Consider the following 16,088-nt stretch of genomic DNA (forward strand, 5'->3'; position numbering starts at 1 on the left):
GGTAGAGGTATTTCCTTCCAATGATGGCCAATCTATCTTAACATGGTGATCCCAACCCTTCTTTGGTACCCCAAGTATAGATGATAGATTCTCAGCAGTGAGGGTAAAGGACACACCACTAACTGTACTTGTTGCCTCCCCTATTGCATTAATGTAAAACTCCCTAGTTTCTTTTCTTCCCATTCTTCGCCTATGAGTACCTAGTAGGAACAGGTCAATCTCTCCTTGAACTTATAACAAAACCAGTAGTTCCCTCATGTCGTTACCCAACCCCAGAGATCACTCTTCCCTAATTACACTTCTTCCTCTAAAGGTTTCAACCCCATCAGAGTCTATTACTGTAGAGTCTTTGAGACCAGATTGACTTAAAGAGGTATTTTTTCTTTTCCTTTTCTTCTTACATTCCACAATGTCATCATCAATATGAATAGGGTTAAAAGGATAAACAGACTTACGCTTCATAGAACGAGTCTTCTTAGTGTATTTTGTCAAAAGTTCTGCATCCCTGATACGCTATACTGAATGATTTACTCGAACAGGTTTATTGATTGTTGATCTAGGGATTGGGTTTTCTTCCGGCATGATCATTGCAATGGTTTGGCGAGAGGTTACACTTCGTCGGGACCTAAGTCACTTTTGCAGAAACGTCGGATGGATTTAATGGCTTGTAGAAAGGTGATTTGATTTTGGCGGTTTTATTTTATCATTTCTGACACCAATTTTAATGAGGGAACAGGTAATGTGCATAGACAAAATTATTGCATTCATTTAGTAAGTGTAGAATACATATCTTCCTTTGTAGAACAGATTTCCTTGGAGACTTAATTCTTTGTGATTCTAAATTTTCTATTAATGGTAGAATAGTTAGTGACAAATCTGAATGGATGTTAATTAGACAATTTAATTCTTGGAACCCCGTCATATTTTATGATTCGAGATGCCCATGAAATTTTATCATTCCTAGTTCCAATCGGTTCCTTTCAAAATGGTCTCTTGCTAGTGTCTTAGTGAAGATATCCGCAATTTGTTGTTCAGTAGAGCAGAAGTTCATTGAAATTAATCCCTTTTCTACATTTTCCCTTGGAAAGCAATGATGTATGTCGATCTGTTTAGTTCTCTTATGTTGTACGGGATTTTTTTGCAATGTTAATTGCACTTGTGTTATCACAGAAAATAGGAACACATCCGATATTGAGAAAAAAATCACTCAGATGTTGCTTAATTCATAAAAGCTGAGCAGAACATGAGACTACTGCTATATATTTGGCCTTAACAGTGGACAATGCGACGGAGTTTTGTTTCTTTGTTCTCCGCGAGATTAAACATGATCCTAAGAAGTGAGCCATACCTGATGTGCTTTTTCTATCTGCTAGATAACTAGCATAGTTTGTATCAACATATCTTATTAATTCATTGTTACTCCCTTTTGGATATCATAGTCCTAAATCAGTGGTTCCTTTCAAATATCTGAGTATTCTTTTGACGGCTTGCAGATGAGATTCCTTAGGATTGGTTTGAAAATGTGCACACAACCCCACACTAAATACAATATGAGGCCTATTTGCAGTAAGATACAAAAGTGAACCAATTATACCTCTATACAGTTTTTGTTCTGCAGCAGAACATGTTCCTTCAAGGTCTAACGTAGTGGTTGTGGCTATTGGAGTATCAATTTGTTTCGCATCTTCCATCTTGAACTTTTTAAGTAAATCCTTGACATACTTTTGCTGATGAATAAACATACCTGCAGATGTTTGCTTTATTTGGAGCCCTAGGAAGTAGTTTAGTTCACCAATCATATTCATCTCAAACTCGTTGCTCATAATCTTAGCAAATTCGTTTGTGAGAGACTTGTGTGTTGCTCCAAAAATAATGTCGTCAACATAGACTTGCACAATCAAGAGATCATTTCCTTTATTTCTAAGAAAAAGTGTATTGTCAATTTACCTCTTGAATAGCCATGGCTTACAAGAAATTTTGACAATCTATCGTACCATGTCATTGGAGCTTGTTTTGACCCATAAAGAGCCTTGTCAAGTTTATAGTCATGATCAGGAAGGTCATTGTTCTCAAAGCCCGGAGGTTGTTTGACAAATACTTCTTCTTATAGTAGCCCATTAAGGAAGGCGTTTTTACATTCATTTGATACAATGTGAATTCCATGTGAGATGTGAATGCTATGAGTAATCTGATTGACTCTAACCTTGGCACAGGTGCAAAAGTTTCATCATAATCTATCCCCTCTTCTTGATTGTACCCTTAGACTTCCAGCGTAGCTTTATTTCTTGTTATAGTACCATGTTCATCTAACTTGTTCCTAAACATCCATTTAGTACCAATTATAGTTCTGTTTGGTGTCTTAGGTACTAGATGCCAAACCGTACTCCTTTCGAATTTATGTAATTCCTCTGCCATGGCTATAATCCAATCTGCATCTTGGAGAGCTTCACTTATCTTCTTTGGTTCCACCATGGATAAGAATGCATTATTGGCACAATGATTCCTTATTCCGAATCTGGTGGTTATTCCAGAAGACATAAGTAAGCAAATTGTCCAATGGGTGTGATCCTTGGTATTTGTACTCTTTTAGAACCAAATTTGATTTTTCCCTATCTTGGCCTTCATTCAAAACTAATTGGTTTTCTTCAGTTATCTCATTAGAAACCTCACCTGTTTCATGTGTTTCAGTATACTTTCTATTGCCAACCTGTTTCTTGTACCTAATCCTGTTCCGAGAATGAATGCTCCTTTGAAGGTTTTTCTGCACATCATTGTTAGATATGGTGTTGCTTTCATCAAATATAACATGCACACTCTCTTCTACACACATTGTTCTTTTATTAAGTACCCTATAAGCTTTATTATGTGTAGAGTATTCTAGAAATATTCTTTTGTCACTCCTAGCATCAAATTTACCTAGGAGATTTTTCCCATTATTGTGGATGAAGCACTTACACCCAAACACGCTTAGATGAGATATGTTGGGTTTTCTACCTTTAAGTAATTCATAAGGATTTTTATCTAACACAGGTCTGGGCATATATCTATTTATAGTATAACAAGCAGTATAGTTTCTGCCCATAACTGATTGGTTATTTTATTTGCAATCATCATGGTTCTAGCCATTTCCTGCAAAGTTGTGTTCTTTCTTTCAACCAAATCGTTTTGTTGAGGGGTTCTGGGGGCAGAAAAATTATGAGCAGCTCCATGGACATCACAATATTGACAAATATTGAGTTCTCAAATTGAGTTCCATGATCGGATTTGATTGTCATTAATTGTTTTTCAAATTTCTTTTGAAGTCTTCTTATTAATGAACAAAAAACCTCAAATGCATCATCTTTTGATGTGAGAAATAGAGTACAAGTGTATCTAGTATAATCATCAACTAATACGAACACATATCTTTTTCCTCCCCTACTTTGAACCCTCATTGGTCCACATAGATCAATGTGGATTAGGTCTAAGGATTGGGTTGAGCTTATCACCTGTTTCGGTTTCAAGGATGATCTTATTTGTTTCCCTAGAGTACAAGCTTCACACACCTTTCGTTCCTTGAATTTTGTTTTTAGGAAGTCCAATTACTAAGTCTGCTATGATGAGTTTATTCAATTGTACTTGACTAGCATGATCTAATTGTTTATGGCACGACAAGGAATCTTTATCTTACACACTTAAACATACTAGATTTTCATCAGAGGTAATTGAGGTGTCTACGGTGTAGACATGCTTGTCTCTTTTTCATGTTAAAATTACCTTTTGTGTGCTCAGATTAATTACTTCAACACCAGAGGATAAGAAGACTACCTTATTTCCTTTTGTCACATAATTGACATATACTAAGCAGATTATGTTTAAGTCCTTTCACATAGTATACCTTTTCAATTGAGTGTTCATAAAGTCTTCCAATCTTGTCAATGCCTCTGATTTTCCCCTTTGCCCACCACCAAAAGCTACGGTTCCACCTTTTTTTTCGTCCTATAAGAGCAATAATGTTTTGTCCCCAGTCATGTGTCTTGAGCAAGCACTATCTATCTACAACTGTTGCTTTCTTTCGCTCACTTCTTCCTAAAAAGAATAATTAAAGGTTAGATTTAGGAACTTAGATCAACTTGGGTCCTTTGTTTTGATCAAAAGGATAAATAATATCTCTATGAGCCCATTTGGGCAGATTGGTTTTCCTAGGTATATAAATGTTCCTTTGAACAACTTCATAAGTTCCTCTTGATTTATTTTCTGCAGTAGCTTTTTATTTGGGACAATATTGTTTAAAGTTACCAGATTTTCCACAAATAATACAAAACGCAGGATTTCCATTCATAGGTTGTTCATACTCTATTCAGGTTTTTATGTTTCGAGTATTGTTACCTAGATAGGTTACTATCATGGAAGATTTTGTCCATTAATTAGCTCTTTTTGCATATCGCCTTTTATCTTAGATAATTCCAGATTTATTCTCCTAGAGTTTTATTTTTCTAGTCGTAAGTCGTTTTTGAGTTTGTTCACATTTAGTTCATGCTTGGGTTGTTCACATACCTTTTCTAGATAAGTATTTCAGTTTTAAATTCTCTATTTTTAGTGCCAAATTGTGGATTTTAAATTGCTTGGTTATCCCTTGTAGTTCACAATTGAGTTTATCCAGATCAATATACTCAAATTTTAAACTAGTCATGGAAGTAAGCAATTGATTTTTAGTTTTAACTAGTTCTTGAATTCTGTCTATGGAAGCGAGTAATAGGAAGGATAATTTTTTCTTAGAGAATATTACTAGTTTATCTTTTAAATCAAAAAGATTTACCTCTATTTCTTCAGAGTCTGATTCAGGTTTAGGTTCTGATTCTTCTATGGCCATCAAAGTGATGTCCTCATCATCATCTTCATACATGTCCGAACATGTTCCCCAAGCTGCATACATTGCTTGTTCTTTTTCTTCTTTTTTTTCTTTTTGTTGAGAAGTTCCTTCTTCTCTTTTTCAACTATTTCCTTTTTCCATTCTAATTCCCACATAGGATAGTCTTTAATCTGATGATCTGTTTTACCACATTTCAAACAGCTTCCTCCTTGTGGTCTCTCAACATTTTTTTCTTTCGTGGGTGGTGATTTCTTACCAGAATTCAATCCCCTTTTGAAGAATTTATTGAAGTTTCTACTTATCAGTGACAAATCATCATCATCTACATTCAATTCATCATTTTCAGTTACTTTAAGTCCAAGATTTTTCTATTTGTTTCCTTCACTTCTTTTGTGAACATTCATCTCGCAGGTTTCGATATTTCTTACTAATTCATCCAAAGTCATTTTAGTTTGATCATTGGCTTCTCTTATTGCAGTGACTTTTATTTCCCATGACCTAGGCAGAGTCCTTATTACTTTGTCAACCTGTTCCTCAGTGGTGTATACTTTGCCAAATGATAATAATTCATTTACCACAGTGGTGAATCTGGTAATAATGTCTTGAAGTGATTCTCCGTATTTCATCTTGAAAGCTTCATATTCAGAGCAAATCTGGCAATTTTGAATTTACGAGCTTGAGTTATACCTTCATTAGCGTTTCGTAAAGTATCACATATTTGTTTGAAAAGGTTCAACTTGAGATTCGGTTAAATTCATTAGGTCCTAGTCCACATACGAGAATGCACGTAACTTTTGCATTTTTTCCTAACATCTTGTAGTCAGCTTCTTCGTATTTTTCTGTCGGTTTAGGTACCTTATTCCCTTCACTATGAGTAATAGTAGGAGTCAGTGGTCCTTTAGTGATTCTAACCCATAGCTCGTAGTCTTCAACTTGAATGAAGTCTTACATCCTTGTCTTCCACCATGAGTAGTATTGTCCATTGAATAATGGAGGTCTGTTGATGTGATGTCCTTGACCATATTCCAATGGAGGTGCAGAACTCATAATGATCGTCATCTTGAGTTATTAGACTCTTGATTAAGATAACATACTCTGATGTCATTTGTTGGAATTCTACCCTCCTAAATTCTTCAAAGGAACACGTACAATCAACGTGTTTATGTTTAATTGAGAATTAACAATAAATAACTCAAGCAACACTTTGTATTATTTATAAGCGTTCAAACAATACAACGATTACACAACTATGTAACCTAAGGAATTATAAACTCTAATTCCTTTCTACCCCAAGACACAAAACTTCCTAATTTTGTATCTTCTAACGCTCTTCAAGTTCTACAACTTGTCAAGAAACTTCTACTCACAAAACTCATATTGTCAAGACTCTTGAATACAATCTTATAATTATTCACTCAACTCACAGCACTCCCAAGTAATATCAAAACTCTTGATCGTGTTTTGTTCTTCTCTCTATGTAAGTGCATAATTTTCTCAAGCCAAACAAACGCCCTATTTATAAATTTGGAAATTCAGTAAGTCCTTATTTTGAACACAACTTGGACTCCTATTCAACAATACTTTTACAAAGTAACCTTATTTACTTAAACCTAGTTGAACCCAACTTGGATTAGATAATAACTTCTACAAACGTGCTTTACTTAAACCTAGTCGAACCTAACTTGAAATAAGTAATAACTTCTACAAACACGCTTTCTGATTTAAACTTGAATTTATCAAAAATATGTTAATGTCTGCCTGCTCTACGGAACTTGTCTTGCAACTTGTTCTACGCAACCTGTTCTATGCAACTTTGCCATAGTTCAAAACAACGTCTTTCACTGTATCGTCATTAAATTTTGTAAGATATGACACTCATACACAGGTTTTTGAGATGCCTTTCATTTATTTTATGTTGCTTTATGATTATGTTTTGTTACATCTTATAACTCAGTACATTTCAAGTATTGACCAAATACTTTTCTCTGTGTTGCATCCTCTATGATGTAGATTATGGCGTTCGTGGCTAGACAAGTTGATGTATTCCTGTCAGAAGCTGGTGAGTCTTTATCAGAGGACTTCATGGATTAGATAGTTGTTGGACTTATCATTAATTCTATTGTTTGTTTTTAAGGTAGTTCGAGGTCATGTCAGGACATACTTATTTCTTTAATTTTAGATCATGAACGATTTATTCAGACATTAGTTCATGGAATTTTACTAGTTTCCTCAGGCTTATATTCAAAACATTCAGTTAACTAAGTTTGAACTTCTACTCATAAAATGTCAATTAGTTCATTAGTAGCATGCCAATACCAAGCGTCCGCTTGGGGTCATTTGTGATCTTGTTCAATAAATCACATCTCAATAGATGAAGACCATGGTGTGTAAGTATTATTACCTTCCAACTTCATAGTAATAGTAACAAGCGAACTTGAAATAGAGGAAAATACTGATCTAATATCACCTGAAGATTAATTTTTTCTAGAGACTTCAATTAGAGATTAAACTTTCTCTGGCATTTTTTCTCGGATTTGGGTGCGGGTGCATAATACGGTGACGATATAGAGGTTGGATCCTTCATGATCTAATTTGTAAGATTAAGGGATATGGATTCATGTATGGATACTGGTGCAAGTATTCACCTAAAAATAAAATATCTAAAAATAAAATTATAAAACCTAAATTATGACATATTTTGTGGAAAACTTGACAAGATTCCTGTAAAGAGATTAAAGAAAAAAGAATGACCTAGAAATTCTATGTAAAAAGTATTTCATTTTCTTCAATTTCATTTTATATATTGATTATAGAAATTATTAAAATTGTCCAGACTTTTGGTTGACCAAATTGGACACTGATATTACACCCACACCCATGTCATGTCGACACAAGTGTGATTACAACAGTGAAGAGTCTAAGAAAACAAGTGTGATTACAACAATGAAGAGTCTAAGCAACTTAGCAAACAATGTCTGGTGAAAAGAACTAGAAACAGAAAAACAGAAGAAAGAACGTTCCTCTTCATGACTTGATATGTGGTTGAGACCTTTCCAGATCTGAACTGAACCTGAAGTTCGCTGAAAAAAGAAGAAGGAAGAAATAGCCTATGAAGTGATTGTTTTTACTGAAAATTATTTTGATTGCCAAAGATTATGGGACGTGTGATGGGTAGACTAGAATGAATGAATGATCTTCTCAAACTTGAAATGGAAGTTAGAGATGGCCGGAAAAATCTGCTGAAGTGGCTTATAGTAAAAGAAGATATCATAATAGCCATCGAAAGATCTATCAAGATGGTCATCGGAAAGGCAACTTCAGTCTCTACAAAACAGAGGCTTTGATACCATGATAATGATGCAAGTGTATTTCACTTCTAGCAGAGGTAGGAATTCTTTCAATGGGGTTAAAAAAAGATGTTGTTGCCTGGAATCGAAGCCGTCACCCAAAGCTCACATAGGCAAAATACTAAACCCTATCAATCGTTGAGCTACTCCTTTGACATATGCTTAGGGGGTTCAATTTTACATATATACATGTACACAAAAAATTGATCTTATGTATATATACATTGTAATTTTTTTCGAGGGGGGTCGGATGAAACCCTGGACACACTATACATCCGCCCCTACTAGATATATGCAAATAGATAGACATAAAATGTCAAGAGTATATCCCTAAGATCATGACTTTTACTTACAATATTTGACCATTATCTTATATACCATCTAATTAAAATTGAACTACTCTTTGACAATATCTTATCACTATTAAACTAATAGGTATGTGTTCTCTTTACTTCTTTGTCTCGCTGCTCGGAACATTTTCCAAATTGACATGTCTAATAAAAATGGTGTATTACCTTCGTCAAGTCTTTTTTGATCATATTCTAGCATATTTTGTAAAATTTAGTGTGAAATCTTCTAGACCTAATATTTCCATCACTTATGTACTGCGGAATGACTCTTAAAACTATCTTCCTCAAATTTCCTTTGCAACACTCATTACATCTAGAAAGTTGATGAGCAAAACTGCCTATGACTTATATTTTTCTGGAATTGAGTATAAATTTTCAAAAATCTTTAGAATTCACCATGGAACAATTTGTTTGTCTTATACTATGTAACATCCCAAATAATTTTTGAGCTACGACTCGAACCACCCTTTGTTGTGAGTAGAATTTTATTGAGGAATTTAAAATTTTTCCTAAATGTTAAGGTCACTAGATGTAGCACCTTGAGTTACAAAAAGAACTAGAGAGATTCTTTCAAGTCATTCCTAGGTTCCTTGAAGTTTTGAGTCAACTTAAACGAGTATAACTTTAGGTACATGATGAGTTAGGTGACCCATAAGATATGAAATGAAATTTCTTTAGATTATCTTTCCAACACCAGTTAGTTTTCTAAGTCTCAAATTTGGATAAGTGAAATATGTCCTTTTGAAGTCAGTTTGTCGATTTAAGAAAAGTTAACCAAAACTATGAGGGGTACTTTAGTCTTTTACTTACCTCTTTAACTTAAACGGTTTTAGTAATAATTTAGGGTTCTAAAATTATCAGAGTCAGTTTTATTCATCCTCAATACGCTTAGAGTTATAGAAGATAAAAGAGGAAAGGTTAAAGGCGTTTTTCTGAGATTCTTGAGTTTTGTTGCGAATTTTCGCCAAGGGTTTGATCCCTAAGAGCTATGTAAGTTTTCTTAGTTTTGGAATCGTTCATTACACGCCAATCATGAGCTTCATTTATTGATTTCATCCATTCGTTTAGGGTATATTGAGTTCGATCTTGATGAGTTCTTGATAAGTGTTCTTGAAGTTTCATTATAAATCTTGATTGTTTGGGGTTTTAATGAATTATTGAAATGAAAGTTAGTGATTTGAGGGTTTTTTTGAGTAGATTATTTTATACTTAGATAGGGTATTCGAATCTGAGTGAGTGGGGGAAAAACCACTTGAATATAGGCGAACTAGGGGTCAGAAAATGAGCAAACAAATTCGTTGGGATTTTCTGGGCAAGGGCTGGCGCGCTTCCCCACCATTGCGCCAACAAACGTTATCTGTAGTTCAAGGACTAGCACCCTGCACTACTTAGTGTGCCAGCGTCTCCTGCCCCCACCCCTTCTCTGTCATTTGACCCGTCTAAGTTATTTCGAAGGGTACATTTACTCTCTTCTATTCTAACTACTATAAACTACTTCTAAATACCTAATCATTCATAAAATGAATTATAACCTTGAATCCATAATTCAAATTCAAGATAGAGTTAAAAGTTAAGTCGTGAGAATTTTTTCAAACATTTTGAGAAAGTCCCTTTGAGTCGAGTAAGTGAGTATGAGAATTTTAGAGAATGTATTCACGAGTCTACGTTATCATCGAGATCCTTCGTATCATGAATCAAAACTCTTGAATTCATAATTCAAATTCAAGAAATAGTTAAGAGTAGACAAGAAATATTTTGAGATCAACTATGGATTTTGAGCTAACTTTGAGGAGGTAAGTATGAGGATGAGAAGAGTCTTATACATGAGCTCTGTATTGTTATTTAGAACCTTGAATCTAGTCGTTCATGCCCATAGATTCCGCATGAACTCCATATTTTTAGTATCTTTGAGAGTGTATCTTCAAGTTGTAAGTCTTGAGTATTGAGTTCTCAATTCTTTTGAAATTATATTCCTAATTTAAGGGACTATCATATGTTATACATGAAGTTCCTTGAGTTGAGATGTTCATTCCCATAATTCTGCATGAATTCTTTGAGTCGAATATTCTTGAGATGTGTAGTATCAGTTAGTCCTTGAATCGAGATTTTTCATGCCCATATTTTTGCATGAACCGTATGAGTTTAAACATACTTGAGATGATCAGTAGTATCAGTTAATCCTTGAGTTGATATTTTTCATGTCTATAATTTCACATGAACCCTCGAAGTCGAACATTTCGAGATGAGTAGTATTATTGAGTTCTTGAGTTCTGGAGTTGTTGGATTCTGAGTATTGAGTTCTACGTATGGTTATTAAAAACCTTGAATTGAGTCGTTCACGTCCATAATTCGACATGAAACCTATTTTGAGAAGTCTTTTACTATTATTTATAACTTGTTTTTAAGAGTTGAGCATTTGAGTTTAAGAAAGAGTAGAGTTGAGTTCATTTTCTTTAAATTGATATATGAGAACTAAGTATTCCCAAGAATAAATGTTTTTACATTTAAGATGAGAGGAAACACTGATTTCTAAAAGATTTCTTGGGTAGTTTTGAGCACTATCTCTTTTTAGAGAAATATTTTGAGTAATAATCTCCAAAGAAAGAGTTATGTTTTTAGACGTATGGAATAAGTTATATTTTGCGAGTATTATTGAGCACAAATATGGATAAGTTCTAACAATTCACAACCCCCATAAACTAGTGGATCCACTAAGTTATTAGTATGTTCCACACCCTGGCAAAATATAGGAAAGTTCTGGCAGCGTGTCCTAGACGTTGTATCATCACATAACTCATAGTGATGGTTGTCGGTTAGACAATCTCCCACAAAGTTATATTATATTTTTATATACAAACTGAGTTATTATTGTATTATTCAATAAACTGATTTGATATCTACCGTTTTAAAAGCATTCCACATATATATTGCATCTTTTATTGTTGTTTTATCTTGAGTTGAGTATCCAGAATTGAGTATATTATTGTTGAGTTGAGCCTTATTTCTCTGAATTAAATTGAACTATGTTTCACTGAGTTGAGTTAAGTTGAACTATGTTTCACTGAGTTGAGTATCTTATTCTTGAGACTTCTGAGTTGATTAAGTCTGATTACCTTTGAGTATCCTTAATTTGTGTTGAGAAAAGGTAAGTATGTTTATTTTCCATCAGCTCAAGCTTATGTTCATGTTTTAGAATTCCCCTACATGCTCATGCATTCCATGTTCTGACGCCATTTGGCTTGCATTATTTCATAATGCAGTTGTAGGTAGCTAGGGTCATCAACAAGAGCTTCGTTGATACCACTTGCAATTCCACTCAACTTTGGTGAGCCTTCTTATATTCTGGATGACTTCACCTTTGTATTACAGTTAGTAGTTTTGAGATGTCGTGGGTCTTACCCCGATAACCTTCTATAATAATAGAGGTTTCATTGATAGAGAGTAGAGTTTGAAAAGTCTGTTATATTTATCTTGTTAAATGTTTTAAAGACTTGAGTTGTTTATATCGGGCTAGTTGAATGTTCTATTATATTCATCGTTAATCATTTGAGTTAAATCTTTGTATTTGAGTTCAATAATTTTATTCAGTTTTAACCTTTGTATGCTTAAGTTAGTCTTCCGCTTGTAGTCAGTTAGGATGAGGGTTCGTGTGGAGACCGATAATGGTGTCGAGTGCCTGCCACATCCAATTGTAGGCTCGGGTCTTGACATGTACTTCCCTATTCACTCTAAGTAATTTAATATGATTATAGCACCTGGGTGGATTGAGCTATTTTGTGGGAAAAACTAGTGTTTTATCTAATTCATTAGCCAAGTACATTTGGATTTTTACCTCAATGCAATCTCGTTCACTTTGAAAGACTCTTCTCAAGACCCAAAATTTGACACCTAGGTCGTGACAAGGCACCCAAAAAGCCACTACCCTTGCAAGGTCGTGAAAAAACACCACGAACCATAACCCTCGCCAGGAAAACCTTCAATGAAATGCTTACAACAGTAACATAAATAAGACAAAAAGAGATACTACAATAGTTCGATGTAATATAAATTTGGAAATGAAGACAATATTGGATACAATGTATAACCTATAGTGCCCCAAAAAAAATTTAAGTCATGGATCTAGCTAGTAATATCTGAGTACAAGGTACAAGAGGTAGCTTAAAAAAGTAAAGAAAATATTGAATAATAAGTGATGATGATTGAAAAGGCTTCCACGAACTAGTGGTGACTTACCTCAACTGGATATGTTTGCAACAAAATGAATATCACGAGCTAACCTCTGTGCCACCCTCAACAGACCCTATGCAAAAATAACAAGTGTGAGGCGAGAGACCAAAACAAGCTTATAGACCCATACCCTTAGCTCACCCTAAGACATGACTTTGGAAAACTACTGATAGTGCATTTATAACAGTCAAAGGCATAACATGTATAAAATCATATACAAGTATGAATGTACGAGCAAATATCATGAACATTATCATACGAGATAATCATGATCCTACGTCTAAATTAATAAACTTGACAAAATTGTTAATGAATTGCTATGAGATGTAGGTTGCCTCTCTAACCCGCCTATTGTCCATCAACCACACGTCTGCTAGGGTTTTACCCTGATTTTCTTACCATAATTTAAGATTTATTTTTCCTTGAAGAAAAAACAAAACTTTATCATAAATGTTTTCACTTTTCTTGATAGAAAAATATAATATTCTTTCTTTTGGTTTATTCTTTTCTCATAGGAAAAGGTTTTGGAGTAGGAAAAGATTTTAGAGTAGCTAGTTCTTTTCTAGTAGGAAAGGTTATAGTACTTTATAAATATAGGCTTGTTTATTCAAACACAACATAACAATAGAATCCACAATCTAGTCGTTTAAAGACTTCTGTTTATGGGAAGATTTATTCTCTCTACAGTTTTAATGTTTTTCTTTGTATTAGTTTTGATATAATAGTATTTTAATTTTTAGTATTAGTTTTTGTCGTGTGATTTATCAACCATATGATTTGTAATTTGTAAGCTTCCGCATGACGCCATAATCACCTCCTTCATATCCCCAACAACATCTTACCTAATACTACTCAATTTACCAGCTAACGCCTTGTCATATCATTGTGCCCAAGTTGTGTGATAATGTATGCTAAAAGACTAACAAATATCGCACGGAGTTTATTAATTGTTGAAAGTATCAACAATACATATACATATGCTAGGACCATCACGGTCTTTGCTTTTTACTTCAGAATTGACTAACCTAATTCATGTTCTCCCGTCACATGAACTAGATAGTTTAAATTATGCACAGGTAACACATCACTTTTCTAATGAAAAGCAATCAAACTAAAATTTAGAGTTTCACTTGCCTCAAATACTGCAACTCTACTTTATCTGAATCGCCCAAATCCACTCAAATGAACTCCAATGACCTCAATCTATTCAAAAACATGATTAACGGGTCTAAATTTGTCTTGGAGAACTGGTCTCATAATTTTGGGATGTCCGTTTGTCGAAAGTCTGCTCTCGGTCAACTTAAACCTACCCCTTGGGTAAAAATAAAATACATGGACGTGTTACCCATTAGCAAAGGCATTTTTCATATGTATTTATATATGTATACATATATATATGTATATATATATATATGTACATATATATATGTATACATATATATATATATATATACATATATGTATATATATACATATATATATACATATATATATATATACATATATATATATATATATATATACATATATATATATATATATATATATATATATATATATATATATATATATATATATATATATATATATATATATATATATATATATATATATATATATATATATATATATATATATATATACATATCAAAATCCAATCTTGATCCAATATACTTTGGTCAAATAGATGAAATTGCCATTGGGAACTTCAGTGTTCATTTGGTAGCTTGTTAGAGTTATGCAAGTAATAGTACTATAGGATTAGCTCTGAGTGAATCTATGTATTATTTTACGTAGGGATCAAATGTTCTTTGTATTACTTATTGCACTATCTATTATGTATAAAATAATACATAAATTCCCTCATATCTTATATAGGTATTAGTTATGTAGGTTTTTAAATTGTCGATTAAACGTCATATGATTTTAGGGCTATAAAAATAGTTGTTAATTTACAATAAACATGACCATGTTTTGTTTATTTAAAAGATAGTCAAAAGTCATAGAAAGTAAACATTAACTATAAAATGTAGCTTCCCAAAGTCATAGAAAGTATACATTATATATACTATAGCTTGCTTATACATTATGATATACTCAAAAAGTTGAATATAACGTTACTATAATGAAGACTTAAGTATATACTTACTATTCAATCTCGAACAACTAAAAATTACTTTCAATTTGCTCAAAATGATTCATGTTTGTCGTACATCAAGTTTACGAAGAAAAAAATAGAACGAGGAGGAGCAGGAGCAGGGGCAGCAGAAGGAGAGGTTTCTAGGTGGGCATTTTTTTAGGAAAAAAAGGTTGGAAAATTTCAGTAATAAAAGATAAATGTTTTGAGGACTATCTTTTTGTAAGAAATTTCACTCAATGGACATTTTTTTCTAATTTGCTTTATACATACTTGTTTTCTATCTACCTACCAAATATCGTATGAGTTATATGTTAATCAATATATAGATAACTTATTTTTTATCCAGCTACCAAATGACCCCTTAAGGTTAAAACTCGTCCTGTAGAGCACTTTGAACTCCTTAGGTGCAATCTTAGAATTCATGGTTAATAGTATAAATAGTTCAAATAATGTTTTGAAGTTGTTACCTCAAAGTTCCTTGATCACTCCACTTCAAAAGGGTGTAAGCCCGGAGAATCAATTATTGAAAAAAGTAAAGCATAAATATTTAGGTGTCTAGATTCACACATCTTTTAGTTATATAATGTAGGTGACTTTTGTAGCACCAATGTGGCTAGATTCAAGTTGTGTGTGAAAACACTTAATAGGTGAGAGTCTTGGAGACTACTCATATATAAGCCCTCTTTGTAAATTGTAATTATATTATACTAAAAGCGTGAAGCTTCATAGTTGAAAGTTGAATTACAAAAATATCCCTAATCATATTAAAAATAATCACTTTATCCAGATCATTTAACTAATGTATCAAACTTTTCATACTACAACATTTATATCTTTTGTCTTTTAAACTTCAATCAGTTAAATATTCTATACCCTTTTCATATTCTTTGCACTTTATAAAGTTATCACTCTATCAAATTTCTTTATCATTTTATTCTTACTCCTCTTCTGTTAGACTACAGTATAACTACTATTACTATCGCCCTCTTATTTGTTGAATTTTGTCCAGCACAAGGTAATACTGTTTTTTTTTCCATCAAATAAGTTCAGTTTCTGTTTACAGCTTAAATATGGCTTGTGTTTACAAAATAATGTGTATAGATAATATTTTTTATTTTATTTATTTGACACTTTATATTTTTAGTTTGCTACAGAAAATATCACTTTGGGAG

The 16,088-nt window shown here is 33.1% G+C and overlaps 1 long non-coding RNA gene across 1 annotated transcript; it reads left to right on the forward strand.

Moving 5' to 3' along the window:
* The first annotated feature begins 545 nt into the window (after positions 1-545).
* On the forward strand, positions 546-7,114 carry LOC112942088 (uncharacterized). Its single transcript, XR_003247937.2, has 2 exons — positions 546-675; positions 6,863-7,114. It is a non-coding gene; the product is annotated as an uncharacterized lncRNA (long non-coding RNA).
* Positions 7,115-16,088: the final 8,974 nt, after the last annotated feature.

This window comes from Solanum lycopersicum, chromosome 8, assembly GCF_036512215.1.
Source record: "Solanum lycopersicum chromosome 8, SLM_r2.1".
Classification (NCBI taxonomy): Eukaryota; Viridiplantae; Streptophyta; class Magnoliopsida; order Solanales; family Solanaceae; genus Solanum; species Solanum lycopersicum.